This window comes from Pleurodeles waltl, chromosome 10 (genome assembly GCF_031143425.1).
Source record: "Pleurodeles waltl isolate 20211129_DDA chromosome 10, aPleWal1.hap1.20221129, whole genome shotgun sequence".
In the NCBI taxonomy this organism is placed as follows: domain Eukaryota; kingdom Metazoa; phylum Chordata; class Amphibia; order Caudata; family Salamandridae; genus Pleurodeles; species Pleurodeles waltl.
Window position 1 is genome coordinate 632,869,473 of NC_090449.1, and position 25,544 is coordinate 632,895,016.

Below are 25,544 nucleotides of genomic sequence, written 5' to 3' on the forward strand. Positions count from 1 at the left end.
GAAGGCCAGATAGAGACACTTCAATCTACAACCAAGCATCCACAGCCACACAACACCATCACCAACACAACATCCACGCACCCCACAGAACACGCCACTAAATATCACCTCACATATCACAACACACACCACACCACTCCACACATCACCCACACCACCCCATTGCACGGCAGAGACACCCCAGGTTCTCTGAGGAGGAGCTCAGGGTCATGGTGGAGGAAATCATCTGGGTAGAGCCACAGCTATTCGGATCACAGGTGCAGCCCACCTCCATAGCTATAGAAGATGGAGCTATGGTGCAGAATAGTGGACAGGGTCAATGCAGTGGGACAGCACCCAACAAATAGGGATGACATCAGGAAGAGGTGGAACGACCTACGGGGAAGGTGCATTCTGTGGTATCCAGACACGACCTTGCAGTACAGAGGACTGGCAGCGGACCCCCACCTCCTCCCCCACAACTTACAACATTGGAGGAGCAAGTCTTGGCGATTCTGCATCCTGAGGGCCTCGAAGGAGTAGCTGGAGGAATGGACTCTGGTAAGACTAACCTTAACTACTATATCCCCCACCCTACCTGCATGCCATCACATACCCCTACCCTCGCCCTCACCCCCATCAATCCTACTCCTCACAAATGTGCCAATATCACAAACCACACATCCCAACACCAAGCCCTGCATGCAACACCAAAGTTTGAACACCCATCACCAATGCATGGCCACTGCACATACCCATACACCCCCCCTAAACCATCATCACACAGGAACGCAAGCACTGGGGTACACGGTCACCCACCCATTGCACACCATGGCACATACAGATGCAATAATCATGCTTTTACACCCCTGCAGGACCCCTACCCAACATCACCGTACAGGAGGGCCCCAGCATCTCCACACCAACAGAAGAGGCACACAGTGATGACAGCAGCTCTGTCCAACTAGATCTAGACGACCAGCCCGGCCCATCTGGGACCTCGGGACAGTCGGTGCCCCTCACACAGTCACAGGCCACCACAGAGCTTCCCCCCTCTGGAAACACCAGCACAGCACCCACCCAGCGGGCCCATACTTCTGACCCCACGGCACGTCAATCGGCAGTGTGTCCACCACTACAGGGAACCCAGGCTAACCCACCACCCCAACAACACCAGGGACCTGGGGGCAGTGGCAGAGGGCACACCGCTCAGGGGACAGAGGCCCAGGGAAACAGGGGAACTGGGAGTGCTGCTGTGCGACCTGGGCAGGACAGGCCAAGGGAACCCACTCTCCACGAGGCCCTCTCCAACATCATGGGAGCATACCATCATTCCCAGGAGACGAGGGCAACGGTACTGGCCAAGTTTCAGGAGACCCAGTGGCTGCAGGAGGAACAGTATTTGGGCTTCAGGGAGGAACTCGGATCCATCAGTTCCACCCTGGGCAGCATCGTAGGGGTGCTAAGGAAGTCTTCAACACCAGGAGGAACACTGTGGCACAACAAGGGGCCCCTGACACTAGCCTGGGCGATGAACTGCCCACCACCTCCGCCGGCGCTAGTGGACAGGACAGGAGGCACCGCCACAGGACCACCACACCAGCACCCCACCCCCTGCAGATAGAGAACCACCCCGCAAACGGTCTCTGAGATCCAGGACAAAGACAGAGAATGATGCCAAGACCCCTGCCAAAAAATGAGACCGTCCTGAATGTCATCCTTTTGTCCCATCTTGTCACCCTGTCCATCCTCAAACTGCCCCAGCTCCACTTCCTATGCCCCTTTAGGCAATGCACCTGTGAGACTAATAGACTGGACTCTGCCATGGGCATTCCTCCACCATAACCACTCACCATGTTACAGCACCCTCCAATATTGAGCACTTAAACAAAGACCCTTGAAGCACAAAACAATCTGGAGTTTGTCTGTGATTTCGAGTGTATTGGCAATTACAGTGACAAAATGCTCTTTCAAATGTAATGTCAACATACCTATGTCACACAGCTCTAGTCCATGAGGAAACAAAGCATATGTCACACAGTGGGACCCACATCTGTGAAATTGTAAGGGAAAGTGACAACTCAGTGACCATACAATGGGTGAAAAGGACAGACAGTAGAGAGGTAGTAGTGTTATAGTACATGTAGTAGGCAGGTTTGTCTTCTTACCTGTGTCTCACTGGAAGTATTGCAGGATCACTGAGTTCCTGTTGTCGATGTCCTCTTATTCATCTTCCTTGTCTTCACTGTCCACAGGCTCCACAGCTGCCACAACACCTCCATCTGGACCATCCTCCTGCAGAAAAGGCACCTGTCGTCGCAAAGCTAAGTTGTGAAGCATACAGCAGGCCACGATGATCTGGCACACCTTCTTTGGTGAGTAGAATAGGGAACCACCTATCATATGAAGGCAGCGGAACCTGGCCTTCAGGAGGCCGAAGGTCCGCTCTATAATCCTCCTAGTTCGCCCATGGGCCTCATTGTAGCATTCCTCTGCCCTTGTCCTAGGATTCCTCACTGGGGTCAGTAGCCATGACAGGCTGGGGCAACCAGAGTCACCTGAAAATGGCGAGGGACAACTGTTAGACACACACTAACCTGTATCGATATCCCCAGACCCAGACAACTATTCCCACTGACTGCTTCCAGGTGCTCACCTAATAGCCACACATGGTGCGTCTGGAGTTGACCCACCACATAAGGGATGCTGCTATTCCGCAGGATGTAAGCGTCATGCACTGAGCCAGGGAATTTGGCATTAACATGGGAGATGTACTGGTCGGCCAAACACACCATCTGCACATTCATCGAATGATAACTCTTCCGGTTTCTGTACACCTCTTCACTCCTGCGGGGGGGACCAAGGCCACATGTGTCCCATCAATGGCACCTATGATGTTTGGGATATGTCCCAGGGCACAGAAGTCACCTTTCACTGTAGGCAAATCCTCCACCTGAGGGAAAACGATGTAGCTCCGCATGTGTTTCAGCAGGGCAGACAACACTCTGGACAACACGTTGGAAAACATGGGCTGGGACATCCCTGATGCTATAGCCACTGTTGTTTGAAAAGACCCACTTGCAAGGAAATGGAGTACTGACAGCACCTGCACTTGAGGGGGATTCCTGTGGGATGGCGGATAACTGACATCAGGTCTGGCTCCAACTCGGCACAGTTCCAGGATTGTGGCACGATCAAGCCTGTAGGTGATGATCACATGTCTTTCCTCCATTGTCGACAGGTCCACCAGCGGTCTGTACACCGGAGGATGCCGCCATCTCCTCACATGTCCCAGCGGATGGTGCCTATGAAGGACAACAGCGAACACAGAGTCAACCAACTCAGAGGTACATAAACACAGCTTACTCAGAAAACCATTTATAACCCGAATATTGGAATAATGCCTGTATGAGTGTTGAGGCAAGGCCTAGGTATGTGTGACACAGTTAAAATAAAGCTATGTGGGCCCCTGAAATGGCGGCTGCCTGACCTGTGAAGTGGGACAATGGGATGTGAGGTAACTGCGCTGGCGTTGTACACCATTGCGGTAGGCGGTCGAAGACTGCAGTGCAATTCTGCATTGGTTAACATTGGACCCTATGGGTCCCAGGAGCCAATGACGATGTACGCCTGCGGTGACAGTACGCACCGCCGCGGACGTGACCACCATTTTCTATCACTTCAATCACTCGATACCTGATCTTCGACAGGAGAGGACCTACACTGCAAGTGCTGCTGTGACCTCAGTCTGGAAGAGAAAATGGCTTGTGCGTCTGGGGAAAGGGCCCCTGTCTTCAGGACGGAGGAGTTGGAGAAACTCGTGGATGGGTTCCTCCCCTAGTACACGCTACTCTACGGTCCTCCAGACAAACAGGTAAGTACAATGGGAGCATGCTTTATGGGCAATGCCTGTGTGGAGTGGTGCGGATGAAAGATAGGGGTGGGGAGAATGATGCACGCATGAAACGAGGGAGAGTGCATGTGCCACATGGCAAGGATAGGGATGCTGGCCAATGAATGTGACGGTGCAGTTGGTAATAACTTTTCTTTTTCCACTGTACAATTCATGTAGGTCAGTGCCCACCAGAAGAAGGATATTTGGCGTGCCATCTCCAAGGACGTCCGGACCCTGGGGGTCTATCACAGACAGAGCACCCACTGCCGGAAGAGATGGGAGGACATTCGCCGCTGGAGCAAGAAGATGGCGGAGGCCCAGCTGGGGATGGCCTCCCAACGTGGAAGGGGTGCCCGTCGCACCATGACCCCCCTGATGATCAGGATCCTGGTGGTGGTGTATCCGGAGTTGGATGGGAGCTTGCGGGCATCACAGCAGCAACAAGGGGGTGAGTACACACTCATTCTGCTGATTCAGCGCGCAGTGGAGGTGTCTGGGTGGGGGAGGTGGGCTGTGTTTTTCCCTAGGCCAGGGCGAGTGTGCTAGTTAAGTCCCCTTTTTCAGGCATACCCTGTGGCACCCCACCCCACTTGGGTACAGTGCCAACTTCACCGAGCCAGGCTCCTGTGACATCCATGTGTGCAGATATCGGCCATAGCCTTGTAGGCCATGTCTCAGGGATTGTATAGTGGACCCCAAGTGCGCGGGGTAGTCGACGGGGCTTCTGTGTCTGTCATGTCTGCCAACGGTAACGGTAATGCATGCACTCAACATGTCTTTCTTCTGTCTTCCCCCCATTTTCGTGGTCTCCCTGTAGATGTGTGCATTAGCATCATCAGGCGGAGGAACAGTGGCACCGAAGCAGGAGGGAGCTGCATCCCACATTGCCCTGGAGGGCGAGACAACGGAGTCTGAAGCCACCAGTGGGACGGAGGGCGAGGGAAGCTCCACGGTGGGGACAGGATCTGACACCATTGATATGGACTCGTCCTCTGATGGGAGCCACCACCCCCCCTCCAGCACCACCCTCCCAGCAGCCCCTCAGCCTTTGCATCGCGCCCGCTCACCCAGGAGGGTGGGCATCTCCTTCGCCCCACGCACCTCTGGCCCTGGCCCAGTCACCCCTGCTGCCCTCAGTGAGGAGGCCATTGACCTCCTCAGATCCCTCACTGTTGGGCAGTCTACCATTTTGAATGCCATCCAGGGTGTAGAGAGGCAGTTGCAACAAACCAATGCATTCCTGGAGGGCATTCATTCTTGTCAGGCAGCCCTTCAGCGAGCTTTTCAGACTCTGGCCTCAGCACTGATGGCAACCATTGTCCCTCTCTCTAGCCTTCCCTCTCCAACTTCCTCCACCCAGACCCAATCCCCTGTACCTCAGCCTACCTCAAGCACACCATCAGATCAGCATGCACACACCTCAACACACAAAGGAAGCTCATGCAAACATAAGCACCACACATCCCACAGGCACTCACGCAAGCATCACACACATGCAGACATGGCAACATCCTCTGTCTCAACTGTGTCCCCCTCCTCCTTGACACCCTCATCCCTCCCAGTCTCGTCTCCATTCACACCTGCATGCACTACATCTACAGCCATACTTCCATCACCAGCACACCCACCACCACACCCCGCTCACGTGCACTCACCACCCCCACTACCATTCACACATCCCCTGTGTCCTCTCCCAGCTCTCCCAGTGTGTCTGTGAAGCCACCTTCCAAGGTACACAAACGCAGCCACACACCCACCCAACAGCCATCCACCTCACGACAGCCTTCAGCGCATGCACCTCCACCCAAAGTCACCAAACGGACACCTCCTACAACCACAACCACAACCTCTTCCTCCACTCCCAAACCCCCTCCAACTACCCGTCCCAGTGTTCCTAAAATATTTTTCCTGGCCACCCTTGACCTCTTTCCCTCACCATCCCCACCCCGTCAGTCTCCTAGGGCCCGACTCTCAGGTCCCAACCTAGCACTTTAGCCACAACATCGGCAGGACCAGTGGTGCCAGTAGTCATCGGATTCTGGAGTGCACCAGGCAGCAGGGAGGCCAGTGTGGCAAGGAGCCACAGCACGGACAGTCCCCCACCTGTCAGGCATCAAAAGTTGGCCAGTGCCCGGCGGGAGAGGGGGAAGACAACAGCCAGCAAAGCTGCTCCTAGGGGTGCAGGTGGGAGTGTGGAGTCAGCTGCAACACCTTCCAAGGTGGGGAAGGGGCACAAGAAACCCGGCAAGTCTGGGAAGAGCAGCACCGCAGAGAAGACTGCCATCAGCCCCGCTGTCCAGGATCCGGCCAGCACAAGCCACGTTGGCCCAGATAGGACTGACAGCAGCAGCCCCGCTGACCCAGACAGGACCACCAACAGAAACCCCGCTGGCCCAGACAGGACCGACAGCAGCAGCTCCGCAGGCCCAGACAGGACCGCCAGCAGGAGCACCGCTGGCCAGGAGGTGACAGCCAGCAGCAGCCCCGCTGGCCCAGACAGGACCGCCAGCACCACCCCGCTGGCCCAGACAGGACCTCCAGCAGCAGCCGCGCAGGCCCAGACAGGACTGCCAGCAGCAGCCTCGCTGGCCAGGAGGCGACCGCCGGCAGCAGCCCCGCTGGCCCAGACAGGCCGACCAGCACCAGCCCCGCTGGCCAGGAGGCGACCGTCAGCACCAGCCCCGCTGGCCCAGACAGGACCGCCAGCAGCAGCCCCGCCGGCCCAGACAGGACCACCAGCACCAGCCCCGTTGGCCCAGACAGGACCGCCAGCAGCTGAGTCGCTGCCAAGGACACCGCCGCCACAAGCACCGCTGCCAAGGACACCGCCGCAACAAGCACCGCTGAACAGGACACTGCTGCCACAAGCACCGCTGAACAGGACACCACCGCCACCAGCACCACTGAACAGGACACCGCCGCCACAAGCACCGCTGCCAAGGACACCTGCCACCACCAGCACCGCTGAACAGGACACCGTCGCCACCAGCACCGCTGAACAGGACACCGCCGCCACAAGCACCGCTGAACAGGACACCGCCGCCACCAGCACCGCTGAACAGGACACCGCCGCCACCAGCACCGCTGAAAAGGACACCGCCGCCACAAGCACCGCTGAACAGGACACCGCCGCAACAAGCACCGCTGAATAGGACACCGCCGCCACCAGCACCGCTGAACAGGACACCGCCGCCACAAGCACCGCTGAACAGGACACCGCCGCCACCAGCACCGCTGAACAGGACACCGCCGCCAGCAGCACCGCTGAAAAGGACACCGCCGCCACAAGCACCGCTGAACAGGACACCGCCGCAACATGCACCACTGAACAGGACACTGCCGCCACAAGCACCGCTGAACAGGACACCGCCGCCAGTAGCACCGCTGGTCCATGAGCGCCAAGAGCACTGACGCTACTGAGTCTGCCACGAGGAGGATGAAGCACTCTGGGCACCAAGCCCCCTCCAGAACCCGTGGAGATTTACATCTACTACCTCTGTCCTTGGCAGGATGAAGCACTCTGGGCACAATGCCCCCTCCAGAACCAGTGGAGAAAGGCATCCACTACCTCTGTCCTTGGCAGGATGAAGCACTCTGGGCACAATGCCCCCTCTAGAACCAGTGGAGATTTACATCCACTACCTCTGTCCTTGGCAGGATGAAGCACTCTGGGCACAAAGCCCCCTCCAGAACCAGTGGAGAAAGGCATCCACCACCTCTGTCCTTGGCAGGATGAAGCACTCTGGGCACAAGGCCCCCTCCAGAACCAGTGGAGATTCACATCCATCACCTCTGTGCTTGGCAGGATGAAGCACTCTGGGCACAAAGCCCCCTCCAGAACCAGTGGAGATTTACATCCCCTGCCTCTGTCCTTTGCAGGTTGAAGCACTCTGGGCACAAAGCCCCCTCCAGAACCAGTGGAGAAAGGCATCCACTGCCTCTGTCCTTGGCAGGATGAAGCACTCTGGGCACAAAGCCCCCTCCAGAATCAATGGAGAAAGGCATCCACTACCTCTGTCCTTGGCAGGATGAAGCACTCTGGGCATAAAGCCCCCTCCAGAACCAGTGGAGAAAGGCATCCAGTGCCTCTGTCCTTGGTAGGATGAAGCACTCTGGGCACCAAGCCCTCTCCAGAACCAGTGGATATTTACATCCACTACCTCTGTCCTTGGCAGGATGAAGCACTCTGGGCACAAAGCCACCTCCAGAACCAGTGGCGATTTACATCCACTAACTCTGTCCTTGGCAGGGTGAAGCATTCTGGGCACAAAGCCCCCTCCAGAACCAGTGGAGAAAGGCATCCACTGCCTCTGTCCTTGACAGGATGAAGCACTCTGGGCACCAAGCCCCTCCAGAACCAGTGGAGATTTACATCCACTACCTCTGTCCTTGGCAGGATGAAGCACTCTGGGCACCAAGCCCCCTCCAGAACCAGTGGAGAAAGGCATCCACTACCTCTGTCCTTGGTAGGATGAAGCACTCTGGGCACAAAGCTTACTCCAGAACCAGTGGAGACTGTTATCCACTTGAGAGACAGTGGCTTTGCACTCCCCAGGATTGTACAGTGGGCAAACCAACCACTGTAGAGACTTGTGAGACTGTGGCTTTGCACTCCCCAGGATTGAACAGTGGGCATGTGGCCCCCTCTTGGATTTGGCGTTGTGCACTCAGCCGGCTGAGGTGCCCTCCTTTCCCTTCCCCCTGAGGTGCCTGTTTTATTTCTATCTGATGCCCCTGCAGTGTTCTCTCTGTCATGTTCGGGTATCTTGTGTGGGCCTCGCCCATGCAGCGTGGGCCTAGTGTTCCACGGACTTAAATGGTGCAATACCTGGACTTCTATTCTTGGTGTATATATTTGTTGATAGTGTATTTATATATTTTTGCGTACTGGATTTTAATAGATTACAATGGTTACACTCATTTTCTTTTGCCTTTGCATTCTTCCAGGGGGGGTGGAAGGTGTAACTGAAGTGTATCATGCTGTATTAGTGTGTGTGTTGCTGTGGGTTAGGGTGGAGGTGGGGGTGTTGCGTGTGTGTGTCCCTGTTTTTTCCCTCACCCCTCCCCTGTGTCATAGGTGCAGTACTCACCGTGGTCTTCGCCGCCGGCGTTCATGCTCCTGGTAGAGGAGCAAGAAGATAAAGGCTGGAAAAATGTGAAGCTCTGGTTCCATGGCATCCTGGTTCCTCGTGGGGTGTGTAGAGGTGAGCGTTTTCCCTTCGGAGTCCAGTTTCGACCGTGTTTTTGTTCTCAGTGAATCCGCCCCAGAAAAGGTGGCGGATTGGTAGGTTGTGATACTGTGGGCGGTACACTGTCTCCCACCTGTCTGTTGGCGGTGACCGCTGAGCTGTTTGTCTGTACCGCCGTGGCGGTTGGAGTGTGAAAGTGGCTGTCTTTGTTGGCGGTTTCCGCCACGTCGTGATTCTATTTTTTTTCCGCCGGCTTGTTGGCGGTCCTACCGCCGCTTTAACACCGACCGCCAGGGTTGTAATGACCACCTATTACTCATTGCCTGAATACCTAGGTCATGTTCTATACTGGTATAAAATGCTACTACATCCAATGTAACCATAATCATACTAGGATCCCTTTGGACATCACTCAGCAGACTTAATATGTGTTGGTATCTTTATTAAATAATGGGAGGTTCAATACTTAGGGGTGCAAGAATACATCAACAAATTCTGCTATTCTCTCAGGAGATTCCCCAATACCTGATACCATAGGTCTGCCAGAGGGGGGAGGGCATGTCCTTGTGGATCTTGGGCAAAGTTTACAAGCAGGGGTACTGAGGACAGTCCACCCGTAAGTACATATATTCATCTTCATTGAGTAAACTTTTGTCATGCCAAATCTTCAAACATTTATTTATTCTACTTAAATTCAAAAAATGGATTATGCTTCACTGTCTCATAACAAGTGGTATCGTTCAATTGGGTTTAAAGCTTATGTTCATAGTCTCTCTGGTTCGTAACTACAACATTACCCCGTTTGTCAGCTTGACTGAACATCAAACTATCATCCCTTTGCAATATCTTTAATGCATCCTATTCTCTGCTAGTAAGGTTATTCAAAACTCTAGGTACATCAATCCACTTCTTATGGCCTGTTTTGAACAAATCCTTGTATACCAATCTATAAAATACTTCAATACTACTACCATTGGCAGACATTGGAGTCCATTTGCATTTGTTCTTCGAACCACTTGTAGTATTGAAATCCAGTTGGATATTCAGGTCCTCCAAAATCTTTGATACCGTTGTAGGATCCTCTTCATAATCTGTGATAGATAGCAAGGTAACCATGTCATAAAGACAAAGCTAATTTTCTCATGTGGCCCATTTTATTTGTATTTAATACTTTGCTTTATAGAGCACGTGTCCCTCAAGGACACTATGGTCCTCATTACAACCCTGGCCCCTTGATGTTAAAGTGGCGGTAATATGACCAACAGGTCAGCGGTAATTACTGCCAAATAATGAACATGGTGGAAAGATCGCCGATAAATAGCCAATGTACCACACCGACAGCCAGGGGAGAAACAACAGGCACAACAGTGGTCGCCACCTACAGCCAGGGGGAAGTCAATGTTCTGCCCACCATATTATGACCCAGGAAACCGCCACCTTTTCTGGGGTGGTACAAACAACATCAAAAGCCTGACAGAAACAGACCTCAGAAGGGAAAGGACTCACCATTGGAGACACAGGGAACAACCACGCCGCCATGGAGCCTGAGCTGCACATCTTTCCCATGATCTTCTACGTGCTGCTTCACCACGAACACCAACTTCGGCAAAGACGACGACGGTGAGTACAGGCGCCTAGCACCCAAGGGAGGGAGGGAGGAAAATGAGAGTGACACATACACACCACACACACCCAACACTATACACACAATCAGCCTCATTACTAAAACATGTTTTACCCCGTACCTCGGATGAATAATGTAAGGACAAAACGATTTTGAAAAAGTGAATGTAATGAGAGCAACAGATCAAGATAAATAAATGAGGCAACATAATACATATACACATATGTACATAAAAAGGGACACAGCCCAGTCCGCAGTGTATGTTGTCCACATGGCCACAGGCCAAAGTCCAAGGCCAAACATGGCACCTGCCTCAACACGGAGAGAACACTGTAGGGGCATCAGTTGGGAAATAGGCAGGAACCTCAGGGGGACGGGGAATGGGGGGGTACCTCAGCTGCCAGATGGCACAAGACCACTGGTTCTGGAGGGTGAAACATGCCATGTGCTTGGTCCTGGGTAGTGCAAGGCCACAGTCTCTCAAGTAGGTGACTTGCCCACTTGCTCTGGAGGGGGCCACATGCCCTGTGCTTGGTTTTTGAGAGTGTAAGGACACAGGGGGTCATTCTAACCCTGGCAGTCCAAGACCGCCAGGGCTAAAATGACGGGGGCACCGCCAACAGGCTGGCGGTGCCCCGCTGGGCATTCTGACCGCGGCGGTTCGGCCGCGGTCAGAAGTGGAAAACTGGCGGTCTCCCGCCGGTTTTCCGCTGCCCAAATGAATCCTCCATGGCGGCGCAGCAAGCTGCGCCGCCATGGAGGATTCTGACACCCCATACCGCCATCCTGTTCCTGGCGGTTCTCCCGCCAGGAACAGGATGGCGGTATGGGGTGTCGCGGGGCCCCTGGGGGCCCCTGCAGTGCCCATGCCAGTGGCATGGGCACTGCAGGGGCCCCCGTAAGAGGGCCCCAAAAAGAATTTCAGTGTCTGCTTTGCAGACACTGAAATTCGCGACGGGTACAACTGCACCCGTCGCACCTTCCCACTCTGCCGGCTCAATTCTGAGCCGGCGTCCTCGTGGGAAGGTAGTTTTACACTGGGCTGGCGGGCGGCCTTTTGGCGGTCGCCCGCCAGCCCAGTGTAAAACACAGAATAGCCGCAGCGGTCTTCCGACCGCGATGCGGTATTCTGGAGGGGGGAAGTCTGGCGGGAGGCGACTTAGAATCACCCCCACAGTCTCTCAAGTGGGTGACTTGCCCACTTGTTCTGGAGGGGACAACATGCCCTGTGCTCTTGATCCTGGGGAGTCTGGGGTAGGTGGGTGTCTTACCCACTGGTTCTGGAGGGGGCATTGTGCCCTTTGCTCTTGATCCTGAGGAGTGTGGGGTAGGTGGGTGTTTTACCCACTGGTTCTGAGGGGGCATCATGCCCTGCGTTCTTGATCCAGGTGAGTCTGGGGTCGGTGGGTGTCGTACCCACTGGTTCTGAAGGGGGCATTGTGCCCTGTGCTCCTAATCCTTGAAAGTCTGTGGGAGGTGGGTGTCTTACCCACTGGTTCTGGAGGGGGATTGTGCCCTGTGCTCTTGATCCTGGGAAGTGCAAGGTCACAGTCTCAAAGGTGGGTGTCATACCCACTGGATTTGCAGGGGGCAGGCCGCACAGTAGCACATGAAGGCAGGATTATATACTGTCCACCGGCAGTGATGGCTACTCAATGGAGGTAATAGTGCTGCTGGGGGTGGAGGCTCTTGCCCATCCCCTGCAACCTCGGAAGGCTGCTCACTGGTGGTGGTGGTGCTGCTGCTGGTGGGGGGAGGCTCCTGCCCATCCCCATCAACCTCAGATGGCTGCTTACTGGTGGTGGTGGTTGTGCTGCTGTTGGTTGGGGAAGGCTCCTGCCCATCCCCTGCAACCTCGGATGGCTGCTCACTGGTGGTGGTGCTGCTGGTGGGGGGAGGCACCTGCCCATCCCCTGCAACTTCAGACGGCTGCTCACTGGTGGTGGTAGTGCTGCTGCTGGTGGGAGGAGGCACCTGCCCATCCCCTGCAACCTCAGATGGCTGCACAATTATGGTTGGTGGTGGGGGCTCCATCACAGTTCCTGCCCCAGGTCCCTTGCTCTTCCTGCCTGTTGGTGCATGCTCCTTGCTCTTCCTGGCAGCTGGGGAAGGCTCCTTAGACTTCCTGCCAGCTGGTGCAGGCTCCATAGTCCTCCTGGCAGCTGGGGCAGGCTCTTTTACCTTCTGACCAGCAGCTGGGGCAGGCTTCTTTGTCTTCCTGGCAGCAGCTGGGGCAGGCTCCTTTGTCATCCTGACAGCAGCTTGGGCAGGCTCCTTGCTCTTTCCGGCAGCTGTGGCAGGCTCATTTCCCTTGAGGCTGCCTGGTGCAGGCTCCTTCACCCTCAGGACATGTGCCATGGATCCTTTTCCACCACAAGTGGGTGTGGTGACGACTGGGCTTGTGGACTGGGTGGCTGAATTGCTTGGCTGGGTTCTTCCTGCCCTGGCCAGACATGCAGGATGGGGGTAGGGGCAGGTAAGAGGTCAGTGGTGGATAGGAACAGTTTTTTTAGAGACTTTGGGGTGGGAAGAGGGAGAAAGGTTGGGAGTGGAGGAAGAGGGAGTGGTGGTAGTAGGTGTTTGCCTGCTGATTTTGGGTGCAGGTGCATGGTCTGGATGCTGTTGTGAGGTGGATGGCTGTTGGGTGTCTGAGTGCTTGCGTTTGTACAGACAGAACTGGGAGGGAGGTGGAGGAGGAAGAGGAGGGGAGACAGTGGAAATTGTGGATGTTGGTATGTCTGCATCTGGATGGTGTTTGTGTGAGTGCCTGTGGGATGAAGTGTGGTGCTTGTGTTTGCCTGTACCACTCCTGTGTGTTGTCTTGTGTACATGCTCATCTGCCTGTGTGCTTGGGATAGGTTGGGGTTGAGGAGAATGAGATTGGGAAGAGGAAGTTGGAGGGGGAGGGTGGAAACAGGGACAATGGCTGCCATCAGAGGGAAGACCAGAGCTTGCTTTGTCCCATTTTATAACGTCTGGGTCAGGGCAGGCGTTAGGGGACCTGTGGGTCCATTTGCATGGTGGAACACAATGGAATAAGCCCACAGGTGCCCTCTCCAGGCCTCAGGGACACCCCCACCCACACCAGAGGGACAGCGGAGGATGGAGGACCCCATCCCAGGTAAGTAAAGGTAAGTATTTATTGTTATTTTTAAAGTGCCACAGGGGGGCCTGAAATTGGCCTCCATAAATGGCACAGGGTGCAATGGCCATGCCCAGGGGACCCTGGTCCCCTGTGCTGGCCATTGGGGTGGTGGGTATGACTCGTGTCTTTTCTAAGACAGGGGTCATGTGGTATGGATGGTTTTGCATCAGAAAATGGCTCTCGGCAGGTTAGATTAATTTGTTTTACTCTAACCTGCTAAACTTCATTTTTTGGTGCAAAAACCCTTCTTCCATACTGCGAGTCCCACCCCACTAATGTCATTTTTTTTTACACTGACCTACCCTTTGCACCATTCCATAAATATGGTGCTCGGCTGGTGCACACAAATGGTGCAACCCGGTGCTAAACTTTTTGGTGGAAATCTTCGTTAGTGCAGTTTTGCACCAAAAAGTATAAATCAGGGCCTAGGTTTCAACATCCGATAAATTACTTTAACTCCATAAATTTGGCGCTAGATGGTTCTAGCACCAAAGTATAAATATGGAGTTAGTTTTGCACCGAATTTGCGTAAAAGAAAATGACGCAAATTCGGCACAAAACAAGTATAAACATGCCCCTAAGTTTCTAAACTGAAGTGTTCTAAATTTGATCTGAAATCATTGTAGGATATTTTTGAGGTCGCCAGGATGAAGATAAACATGTTAGACCTTGTTATTAAGTAAAATGGTAAAAATAGGCCCTATATCAATATACGGCACAGAGTTTGCTTCAGATGATGGAGAAATATGAAAGTACTGAGTCAAAGTTAGGCAATTAGGGCCCGATTTATTAAAAAGTGGCACAGCGCTGTGCTGCGCCAAAATTGGCAGCGCCGCACTGTGTCAATTTAGAAACTCAGGGATGCTCCGTATTTGAGGGAATACGGAGCACCCCTGCATTTCCCCCTGCGTTGGTGCTAAATTTAGCTGCGAGTGCCAATACAGGCATCCTGGCACCATCGTGAAAAGATGTCTGTGTTGAGAGGTGTGATTGTTTATGTGCGGGAAGGTGTCCCTTACTGCACATAAACAATCACTAATGGCGCTTTGGCACTTCTGTGTGTGCTGCAAAATGCAGCACACACAGAAGTGCCAAAGCATCATTTTCAAATGATTCTTTATGTGCAGAAAGGGACACCTTCCCGCACATAAACAATAATTTCTGGCATTTTGATTTTTCTATGCATGCAGCAGAATGTAGCATGCATAGAAAAAGCAAAAAACGAGGAGGAATAAAAGTATTCCTCCTTGTTGCGCCCTGCTAATGCCACCCCTAGGGATTTTGGCGCTGCCTTAGGTTTACGAGATTTCATTAATCTGAGGCAGTGATGAAATGCAATGGGTGTTGCTGTGGCATGCCCACAGCAACACCCATTGCATGTCCCTTTCACGCACAGTGCTCTGTGGGAAGGGGCCATATTTACAAAGTGGCATTAAGCCACAAATATTGGCTGAACACCACCTTGTAAATAAGGCGCAGTGCTTATCGCCACAGGAGCATCACTAAAAGTGACGCACCTATGGTGCTAGGGGGAAACACCCAGAACAACGAGTCATAAACCACAAAGTCGTGGAAAACGAAAGCGAAACAACACTTTCGTTTTCCACAATGTCCTTGTTTTAGGGCCATAACCACCCATGTGTAAACCACGTATATGCGTGGTTAAGGCACAGAAGAAGGGAGTCGACGCGGTGAAGGAGGAGGTAAGTTGGGCTGGGACTGGGGCTGTTTTTTGGGGGGTGGGGTGAGGTGGGGGGCTTGGGTTGATTAGGGTTTAGGGGCAGGGAGGGGGGTCAGGGTTTAGGTTTTAGGGGTGGGTTGGGGGTTGGGGTGCTTTAGGTTTTAGGGGCTGGGGTGGGCACTCTGGGTATTTTTAGTTTTTGGGGGTGTGGGCTTGGGGTGATTAGGGTTTAGGGGTGGAGGGTCAGGATTTAGGTTTTAGGGGTGGGTTGGGGATTGGGGTGCTTTAGGTTTTAGGGGAGGGGGTGGGGACTCGGAGTATTTATAGTTTTTGGGGGTGGGGTGGGGGGCTCGGGGTGATTAGAGTTTAGGGGCGGGGAGGGGGGTAGGGTTTAGGTTTTAGTGGTGGGTTGGGGTGCTTTAGGTTTTAGGGGCTGGGGTGGGCACTCTGGGTATTTTTAGTTTTTGGGGGTGTGGGCTTGGGGTGATTAGGGTTTAGGGGTGGAGGGTCAGGATTTAGGTTTTAGGGGTGGGTTGGGGATTGGGGTGCTTTAGGTTTTAGGGGAGGGGGTGGGGACTCGGAGTATTTATAGTTTTTGGGGGTGGGGTGGGGGGCTCGGGGTGATTAGAGTTTAGGGGCGGGGAGGGGGGTAGGGTTTAGGTTTTAGTGGTGGGTTGGGGTGCTTTAGGTTTTAGGGGAGAGGGGGTTGGGGTTGTGATGATTTTGGGGGTGGGGGTTGGGGTGGTTGTGGGGGTGGAGCGTTGCAGTAATTTTTAGGGGTGGGGGCCAGGGGGGACTCATGCTGGAACCGTGCATGCTGATCACTAATGCCTTTACCAGGAATGCCTTTACAACGAAAACTTGTTGTTAAGGCATTTGTGGTAAAGGCGTTAGTGATAACAACGAGGTTGTTGTTCCGACCTTGTTGTTGAGGCATGGGTGATTGAAGCATTCGTTGTTTCAACATATAACCGGGCTAGGGGCCTATAAATCTGGCCCTAGGAGCCAGATTTATAGAAAGTGGTGCTGCACCAAGTGCAGCACCACTTTCCCTGTGCCCTTAGCACCCCTCTACCGCCACCATGTGTGCGCTGTATATAAAATACGTCGCACCATGGCACAGGGTAGGGGCAATAGCATCATTTCTCATGACGCTATTGATGTACTCTGCAGGAGTAGTGCCAAAATACTGGCGCTACTCCTGCAGAGTACATATGGGTCCATTCTAAAGTAATGAAGCCCCCTTTTAATGACTGCTCTTGAGCAGGTGTTAAGAATGCCGTAAAAAATGGATCAAGGAAATATAGATTTCCTTGCTCCATTTTTCCAACTCCCCTAACGGGGAATGCCCCCTTAGCATACGTTATGCCTGGCTCAGACATAATGTAGCGCAAAGGGTTACAGAGTGGCACAATGCATGCAATTGTGCAACTCTTTAAATACGGCGCGGTGATTTCAGCCCTTATTAGGCCACATTAACGTAAAAAATAATTACATTAATATGGCACAAGGTGGCAATAGGGGACTGTAAATATCCCCCTAGCTGCTGTGTGGGTGAGCAGCTAAATCGTGCACGGTGATGTGGGAAAATTACTTGTGGATTAATTGTGCTGATGTGACCCAACCGTTTTTTCTTTTCTTTCATCATGTAGGCTAGTTCTGCTAAAGATCGCATTCGAGGATTGGAAGAAATATTGACCAGTGAACGGGATAAGTACCGGAATACACCCCATGGAAAAGAATGGAAAATGGCCGATATGAGAGAACGGATGCAGCAGCAACTAAACAAATACCAGGACTGCTTGATGTGCAGTTGGCCTTGGACATGGAGATCCGTCCTTACCGGGAGCTGCTGGAAGGAGAGAAAGAACGGTTGGAGCACACACTGAACGTTGAAATAATCTAATACCAATCACACGGTTGTTTGTTCTTGTTTAGGCCCACTGTTTGTGTATTGATTTCACATTTATAGTGTATTATTTAGAAGTGTACTGCATTTTTGTATTTCTGTTATATAAATGTTTTAATTTATTCTGGTTTTCATACATTTTTACGAGTCTCATCCTGAAGATTTTGGGGCATATTTATACTCCGTTTGCGCCGAATTTGCGTCGTTTTTTTCGACGCAAATTCGGCGCAAAACCAACGCCATATTTATACTTTGGCGTTAGACGCGTCTAGCGCCAAAGTATGAGGAATGAGCGTCATTTTTTTGCGTGAACGCCTTCCTTGCGTTAATGAGATGCAAGGTAGGCGTTCCCGTCTAAAAAAATGACTGTGACGCAAATGCGTCGTATTTATACTCCCGGGCAAAAATCACGCCCGGGAGTGGGTGGGGCAAAAAACCCCGCATTTGCGCCTCTTTTTAACGCCTGGGTCAGGGCAGGCGTTAAGGGACCTGTGGGCTCAAAATGAGCCCACAGCTGCCCTCCCATGCCCCCAGGGACCCCCCCCCTGCCACCCTTGCCCACCCCAGGAGGACACCCAAGGATGGAGGGACCCATCCCAGGGACATTCAGGTAAGTTCAGGTAAGTATAATTTTTTATTTAAAAAAAAAACAAAAAATTGGCATAGGGGGGCCTGATTTGTGCCCCCCTACATGCCACAATGCCCAATGACCATGCCCAGGGGACATAAGTCCCCTGGGCATGGCCATTGGGCAAGGGGGCATGACTCCTGTCTTTACTAAGACAGGAGTCATGTAAATGGCGTCTGGGCGTCGTTAAAAATGGCGCAAATCGGGTGGAGGCGATTTTTTTGCCTGTACCTGACTTGCCCCATTTTAAGACGCCCTAACGCCATTTTCCCCAACGCCGGCGCTGCCTGGTGTACGTGGTTTTTTTCCACGCACAACAGGCAGCGCCGGTCTGCTAGCGCCGGCTAACGCCATTCAATAAATACGGCGCCCGCATGGCGCTTCAGAATGGCGTTAGCCGGCGCTAATTTTTTTGACGCAAAACTGCGATAGCGCAGTTTTGCGTCAAAAAGTATAAATATGGCCCTTTGTTTTCTGTTCGGATTTTATCATAATAGTTTGGTATCGGATTCCTTACTTAAAATTTGACGATACAGCTTAATCTTTCTGAACCTTCATGTACAACCTAATCGGATGACCAACCTTCGGTGACTATATAAGAGATAGACAGCATGTTTCAGAATAAAAATATCTGAGTTATAATTTTTGCTTAAACCAGGTGTGCCTCCATAGATTGGAACCAATGCAGCCCCGAGCTCTTCAGTGCAGCCTTCACAACCCTGCTCTTCCATTTGACCCATATTTTGTATTAAACAGTTATAGCAAATCATGATGAAATACAGTTCGTTGTGGAATTAGATTTCTTATTTGTAATGTATTCACTTGTTTGCGTAAAGTTAATTGTATAGCAAAAACAAACCATTGAATGCTTGAAGTAGCCATATTGCATATGTTTACCCAACAGGTTAATTGAATCCATATTTTATTTGATTACCTATACATTCTTGGACATTACATTTTTCCAAGTACCATTTTTGCTAGCTGGCATGTCTAGCTTCGAAGTGGCTGATTAAAAATGGATGGAAAATAGTTGGATCTGGACGAAGAAATACTTCTAGGGTGTATTAAACCTATTAAGCAGAAAGCTTCCTGGCAATTTGACTGCTACTTGATAACAAAATTGATTTGATGTTGCAACTTAAAAAAATTATGATAAAGTACATTCAAAATTTTGTTTCAGGTTAAAATTGTCTCCAAGCCCATCTTCGTGTGTGGCAGTCTCTCGGGCTACCTCCAGCAGCAGCAGCTCAACTGCTGTCCGTCCTCCCTGGCCCAAAAGGAAACGTGTAGAGATGGAAGAACTTTCAGGGAGTGGATTACATTTAGGCAGCGGAATTGGGGGTGGTCAAGCCGCTTTTAGTGCAACAAGTGTCAGCGGTACTGGTGCAAGTGATAGAAGTAGCAGCAGTAGCTTCCATATGTCTCAGCAAGCAAAAGCCATTGGGAGCATCAGCATCGAAGAAATAGATCTGGAGGAAATTTATGCGGAGATGAAAAATAACTCAGAGAGGGTAAACTGGGATTGGTGTGCAAAGGGCATGTCGTTTCGCTTACCATCTCTTCAAGCTTTTGTGGTGGGATGTGAATATATTCCACTTTTTGCCATAATTGAAAAGGAAGTGCTTGCCATTTTCATATAGTGGACACAACTGTTTCATTTTGCAGCATCAGTCGGTTTGAATACGTGCTCAGCAAACACTCCAAACGTGTCCTGCACGGGTCAGAAAAGTTCTTTTTATGTCGCATGCCCAAGCGCTTTGACCTATTGTAAGAATTGTGGGCTTTTTACCACTCCCAGCACTTTCACTCGTTCACAGGCGTGCCTTTCAAAAATCACTCATCATTGGTAAATGCTTTAGGTTTGTCCTCCTTGGGGAAGTTTTGTTACCACCTTGCAAACTGACCCTATTTCATGGATAATTGCACGACTGCCAATAGTTTTACTGTGAGGGAACTTCTTTTTCCTTTTGTGTCTCTCCTTTGTGCTCATGGTGGCCATGGCAATCGGCTCCCTAATGTCAACTAATGTTTTTGGCTTAATTTTCAATTTATTTGACAAGAAAAGTATGGTTAGGGATTTACAAGGCAAATAGCTCTAAATCGAGCAAATGCGAGACCCATTCCATTGCAATTGCTTGTTTTAGTATACCACAAGTCAAGAAATCTCGACTTCCAGCCAGCCTTGACTTTTAATATGTGACATTTTCGGGGTTGTTCCCAGGTTTATATTGATTCTATTTGCACCGTTTCAAGCTCTCATCCATGCTTTCCATCCATGTCAGCAATTTTAATGTAGACTGATGAAGCTAGATTAGAACTATTTAAATATACTAGTAAACTACAATGTCATTAAAAGGCATTTTAAATTAATCACAATTAAGGAAATTTGCCCGGCCTTTCAGGCTGTATCTGTCAACAGATTTATATCTTCGCTGCCCAGTACACTCTTTTGATTATCTTATCTTTATCTCATTTTCTTTTTACAGCATGTCTTTTCTTTTGTCATCACAAGGGGATATTTATCTGAGCTGAAACATCAAGTGTAGTTGGATTACATGTCTTTTTATAGGGAACAAGTAACAGAAGTATGGAGACTACCGAACCCTGCAAGAAAACAGTGAAGCGGTGCAAAGAAATATGCTTCATTTTAATTATTCAACTTTCAAGTTTTAATTCACAGACATTTACAATCTAATATTCGGATCTAGAAACTTGAATAATTTAGCTCGCTTTACTGAATGTACTTTTGGGGATTTGGCTTACGGTACACTTAAGCGCCTTCATTATTGCACGAAAGATCATATACATTGTACTTTTGAATTGACGTGGAACGTTTTATTCTATATAGAGTAGCATGTAAGCTAATTTAGGTAATGGTATTAATGCAACTGTATCGCCACACGTTTCAAAAATCAATACTTGTGCAAATGCTTGTGCATGCTGGGGCAGAAAGAGATTTGCAATTATTAATCACTGAATGAACGACAGACTTCAAATTATATTTTGTAATGCTCGAACACCGCAGTGGAAAATTACCAGGTCACCAGTGCAATGCATACGTTGTGCAACCTGGTAGTTTGCATAGGTCTGAAGGATTAATTTGGATTCCTGAAAATGCTTCACCCTTTTCACAAAAGGACATCTATGTGCAGAGATCTCTGCCCACCCAGATTTATGCCTGCCGCTGAGTGAAATTCTCTGCCCATATGGGATTCATTAACTCTGAGTTAAAATATCCACCCGTGAATTTAGACTCGTATGACAAATTATGACTATAAAGTTACTAGCTGTAAGTTTACAACTAGCAGAGATCTCTGTGGTGGTGGCAGAGATAACTGCTGCTATGGAAAACTCAAAATAGAAAGGTATAGCATTCGACCTGACCTAAATCACACACACCTAAAACATTAATCCTGCAAACACATAGATACAGCTTAAAATTCAGGGCCTGATTAAGAGCTTGGCGGTCTGTGGACCACCATGGCGGCGGCAGTCCGACTGCTGTTGTGTTAACGGTCGAACCACCATATTACAATGCATGCGGTTCCATAGACAAAAGACCACTGTGGTCCGGCTGGCACTGGCAGGCAGCGCAGACTGCTGTGGTGTCAAGGTAGGCCAATGAGGCCGTTGGAGCCAGTATTTCTGCCAGACAGAATATGATGTTGCCTTTGGCCAACGTGACTGATGGGTTCCAACCATTACATCCCAGCAGGAAGAAACAGAGGCAGAAAAAGGTAAGAACTCACCTGCAGGAAGCGTGACACATCCTGTGCTGCCATGGAGCCGATCTTACAAGTCCTGCCGCAGCTCATAGATGGAGCACCAAATCCATGCCACTGTGGATGCAACTGACGGTAAGAACACACCTCCCTGTGTTCCGAAACTCAACCACCGATCGATGCGCTGAAATCCAGCTGCTACGTGAACCAAGTGCACTTTTTTGTGTATCAACAGTTGGAGTAGTTCACAATGAATGACCCTTACACATTCACATGACACCCCTTTTGGGCAGGTCACTGACACTGCACCACCACACTCCACAAAAACACATATCTGCTCATCCCAGTTTCAGGAACAGTGAAGTGTACAGAACATTGTGTCACACAACAGCAACACCACATCAACATCACACATAATTAAACAGGCATCCTCACATTGTTCACATGCCATGGCCTGTCAAGACATTGAAGACACATATGTATGGATGTGCCATTTAACCCAAACACACCTTCCATGAAACATCCCTGCAATGGACCCACACATCACCTACCTTGAAATCCAATGGAAGGTCAATGAGATGCACAATATTTTGTGAGACAAATACCCAAAGCTCACAATGTAAACAATACCTGCACAATAGGCAGCATCCGGGCACCCCAGGGATGCTGCTGCCCTGGAACACGTTTCACTTTGCACATGCCCCCAAAACACCATTTGCACAGGAACTGGTCCTTCATGTATCTCATGGACAACAAAAGTAGAGCCAAGCGACATGCCAATCTGTCAAATGTGTATGTGCAATTCAAGAAAGCAAATACAACAGCATGGGTCACACATATGGATGAAGTAGCTGCAAGGTACACACATGAAAATTCACCCATGGTCAGTCAAATGTAAAGGGAGGTAGTACAATTGAACACCCTCCATGTGAGGACAAACAAAACATTAGCTTGCACACATGAGAAAAATGTCCAATCGACAACAGGGTGACAAATTTAACACAATGCATGTTGCAATTGGTCAAGCCAAGATGGAATACCATATCAAACAAAAGGCAATGCAGGACACCCCAATTGGATTACAACCCACATAGCCATACAATGAACATATGCCCATGTCCTGGCTGATGTCAACATTGCCCACAAGGTCAGATCTTGCTAGCCACAGCAAATGGATCAGCTATCACGGTGAAACACACACAACTGAAGACATGCAACACAAATTCCTCAGGAACAACAAAAATATAGAAAAGTAATGACAGGACAAATGTGAACCAAAAAAAACTAAACCTTGTGTTTGTTAGAATAAAAACGATAATGATCAAAGGCCATTGGCCAGTCCGTTCCAAAGTCCATGCACAGGACTGTGCACAGCTTGACTCTGATCACTGCCGGAGAACCTCCACAGGAAGGAACATCAAATGGGCATGGAGGCACCTCAGGGATCATTCTTAGGTTGGGTGGGGTCAGATTTGGGATGGGTGGGTTTGGGTTTGGAAGGGGTATTCTTCACCTTTGGAGGGGTGGACTTCTTCCTAGGAGGGGTGGTCTTCTCCTTTGGAGGGGTGGCCTTCTTCGGGTTGGGGGTATGACTGCTTGCAGGTGGGCGGGTGTGACATGGAGGACTTGGATGTGGAAGGATGGTTTGGAATGTGGATCTTTTGATTTTGGGAAGGGATCACAGGGATAAGGGCAAGGTAAAAATTGAAACTTTCTTGGAGAAAGCAGGTAGGGTCTGCAGAAGGGGTTAGGGGTCGGTGGGAGTGCTGTATGTGGGAAAGGTGGTTGTTGTGGTGTGTGTGAGTGACTGTTGAGTACTTGCATGCCTGTGTGTCATGTGGTGCTTGTGTTTATGTGGGATGCTTGTGTTTGTTGAGGTGGGTGCATGCGGATGTGTGCTTGGAACTGGGAGGGAATAGGGAAACTAGATGGTGAAGTGGTAGCTTGTGGGGGGAGTTTTGTGCAGGGTAGACGGCTACCATCAGTGACGAGGCAAGAGCCTGAAAAGATCTCTGTAGGCCAGACATGGCACTATGAATGCCTTCCAGGTACACAACCATCTTCTAGAGCTGGCTGCCCTGCACCTGGATGGCATTCAAAATGATAGTCTGACCCACAGAGGGACTCCACTAGGAGGTCAATAGCCTCTTCACTTGGGGCAGGAGGGGTAACAGAGGTAGGGGGTTAGGTGCCTGGGGAAAGGAGATGCCCACCCTCTTGGGGGATCAGGCATAGCCAATTGGGTGGGGAACAACAGGGAGGGTGGCGAGTTTACTGGGGATGGTTGACAAGGATGGATCAGGAGCAGATCCTGATGGATCAGCCACCACTAGGGAGTGGCCACTGGAAGAAGAATCTGAAAATTATGACATGGATCCTGTGTCCTCCTTGGCACTCCCCTTACCCTCTGGGCCACTGGGCCCCTCTGTGTCGGTTGTCCAAATGGACTTATGGAGGTTGTACTAATGTTGCTCAGATAGATAACACATCTTGCACAGAATGCACATTAGAAACAAGCTAGGAAAAATGTCAGGGAGATTAGACTACAAATTCCACACCACAATGAATTAGCTAGCCCCAGGGAAATCACCTTTCTTGATTGGTACTCCTGACAATACCATACTCTGATTGCATCAGTAGAAGCCAATAGTCCTGTGAATGTTGTAGAGGCCCAGTGATTTTCAAGTACCTGTAGAAGGCCCTTAACCTGTTGCTCAGTGGGAAGGCATATAACTGCCTATTCTTGCCATGCAAACACAGATTTCCTTGGATGAATGGTTGTACACAACCACAAATGATTCCCTCATTACTGCAAGTCACTCCCTGATGCTTGTCAACACTTTGATAATGAACCCTTCATCATTTTTTACGTGCTAAGCACTTTGCTAAATGATTCTACGTCAATGGCATGGAAATGCACATTGCGGGTAAAAACTGTAGTCCGACCTGTCATGTCCTTAATTGCTACTGCAGTTGTACATGCCAAATTTCATAGAATGATGGGTGAGGGTATGTGTGAGCCGTCAATCACTGGTGACACACTCTTGTCTGTGGCACCACATGAACTGTAGCCCCATCACATATGTCAAATTCAAAACACATGTTGGCATGCATACATATGTGAAAGGATCAGACTTTATCCCACGAAGACAGGTAGACCATGATTGAAACAACAGTGAAAATTACATGGCAAAATTGAAAGCTACACATGCTAACATGGAGGCACAAGGAATGATGGCAACAGTGATGTCACTAAAACCATGTCACTGGACAATCACTACTTATCAAGGAAAAGTATTGATCTGAGATTGTACCGAAAGGGCAATGTATGCTCTGGCACATGTATGATGGCAACCTTCACAGGACAGACAGTAGTGAGGCACCAGCACCCGTCACACATTGAAGACAAAAGGCCTGTGGAGGACAGATGCCAATGGACTCGCTTGAGCAGACACGTGGATGAGTACAGTGATCTATTTCTCCATAATGTTTGGGCTTACACACTAAAGACAAGTGGACTGTTGGATACAAATGACACCCTACAAAAACAAACAACATGATCTGCTTGATCACTGTACACAGCCATGTTTTGGCTATGGAGAGTTAATTGGTTCTGGACTTCACTCTGTTGTGTCCTAGATCACTGAGCCAATGGGCAAGACACATCATAATGCACCAACTATCATATCTACACAAACAATTACTCATCTTGTGTGTCACACATGGCCCATCTCCAGTCTTCAGGAGGAGATTGCAGACTTTAACACATCAC

At 50.4% G+C, this 25,544-nt stretch overlaps 1 pseudogene; it reads left to right on the forward strand.

Annotated features, from left to right (window-relative positions):
- The window catches only part of LOC138262442 (lamin-B2.L-like), a 177,138-nt pseudogene that overhangs the window by 42,463 nt on the left and 109,131 nt on the right, over positions 1-25,544 (forward strand).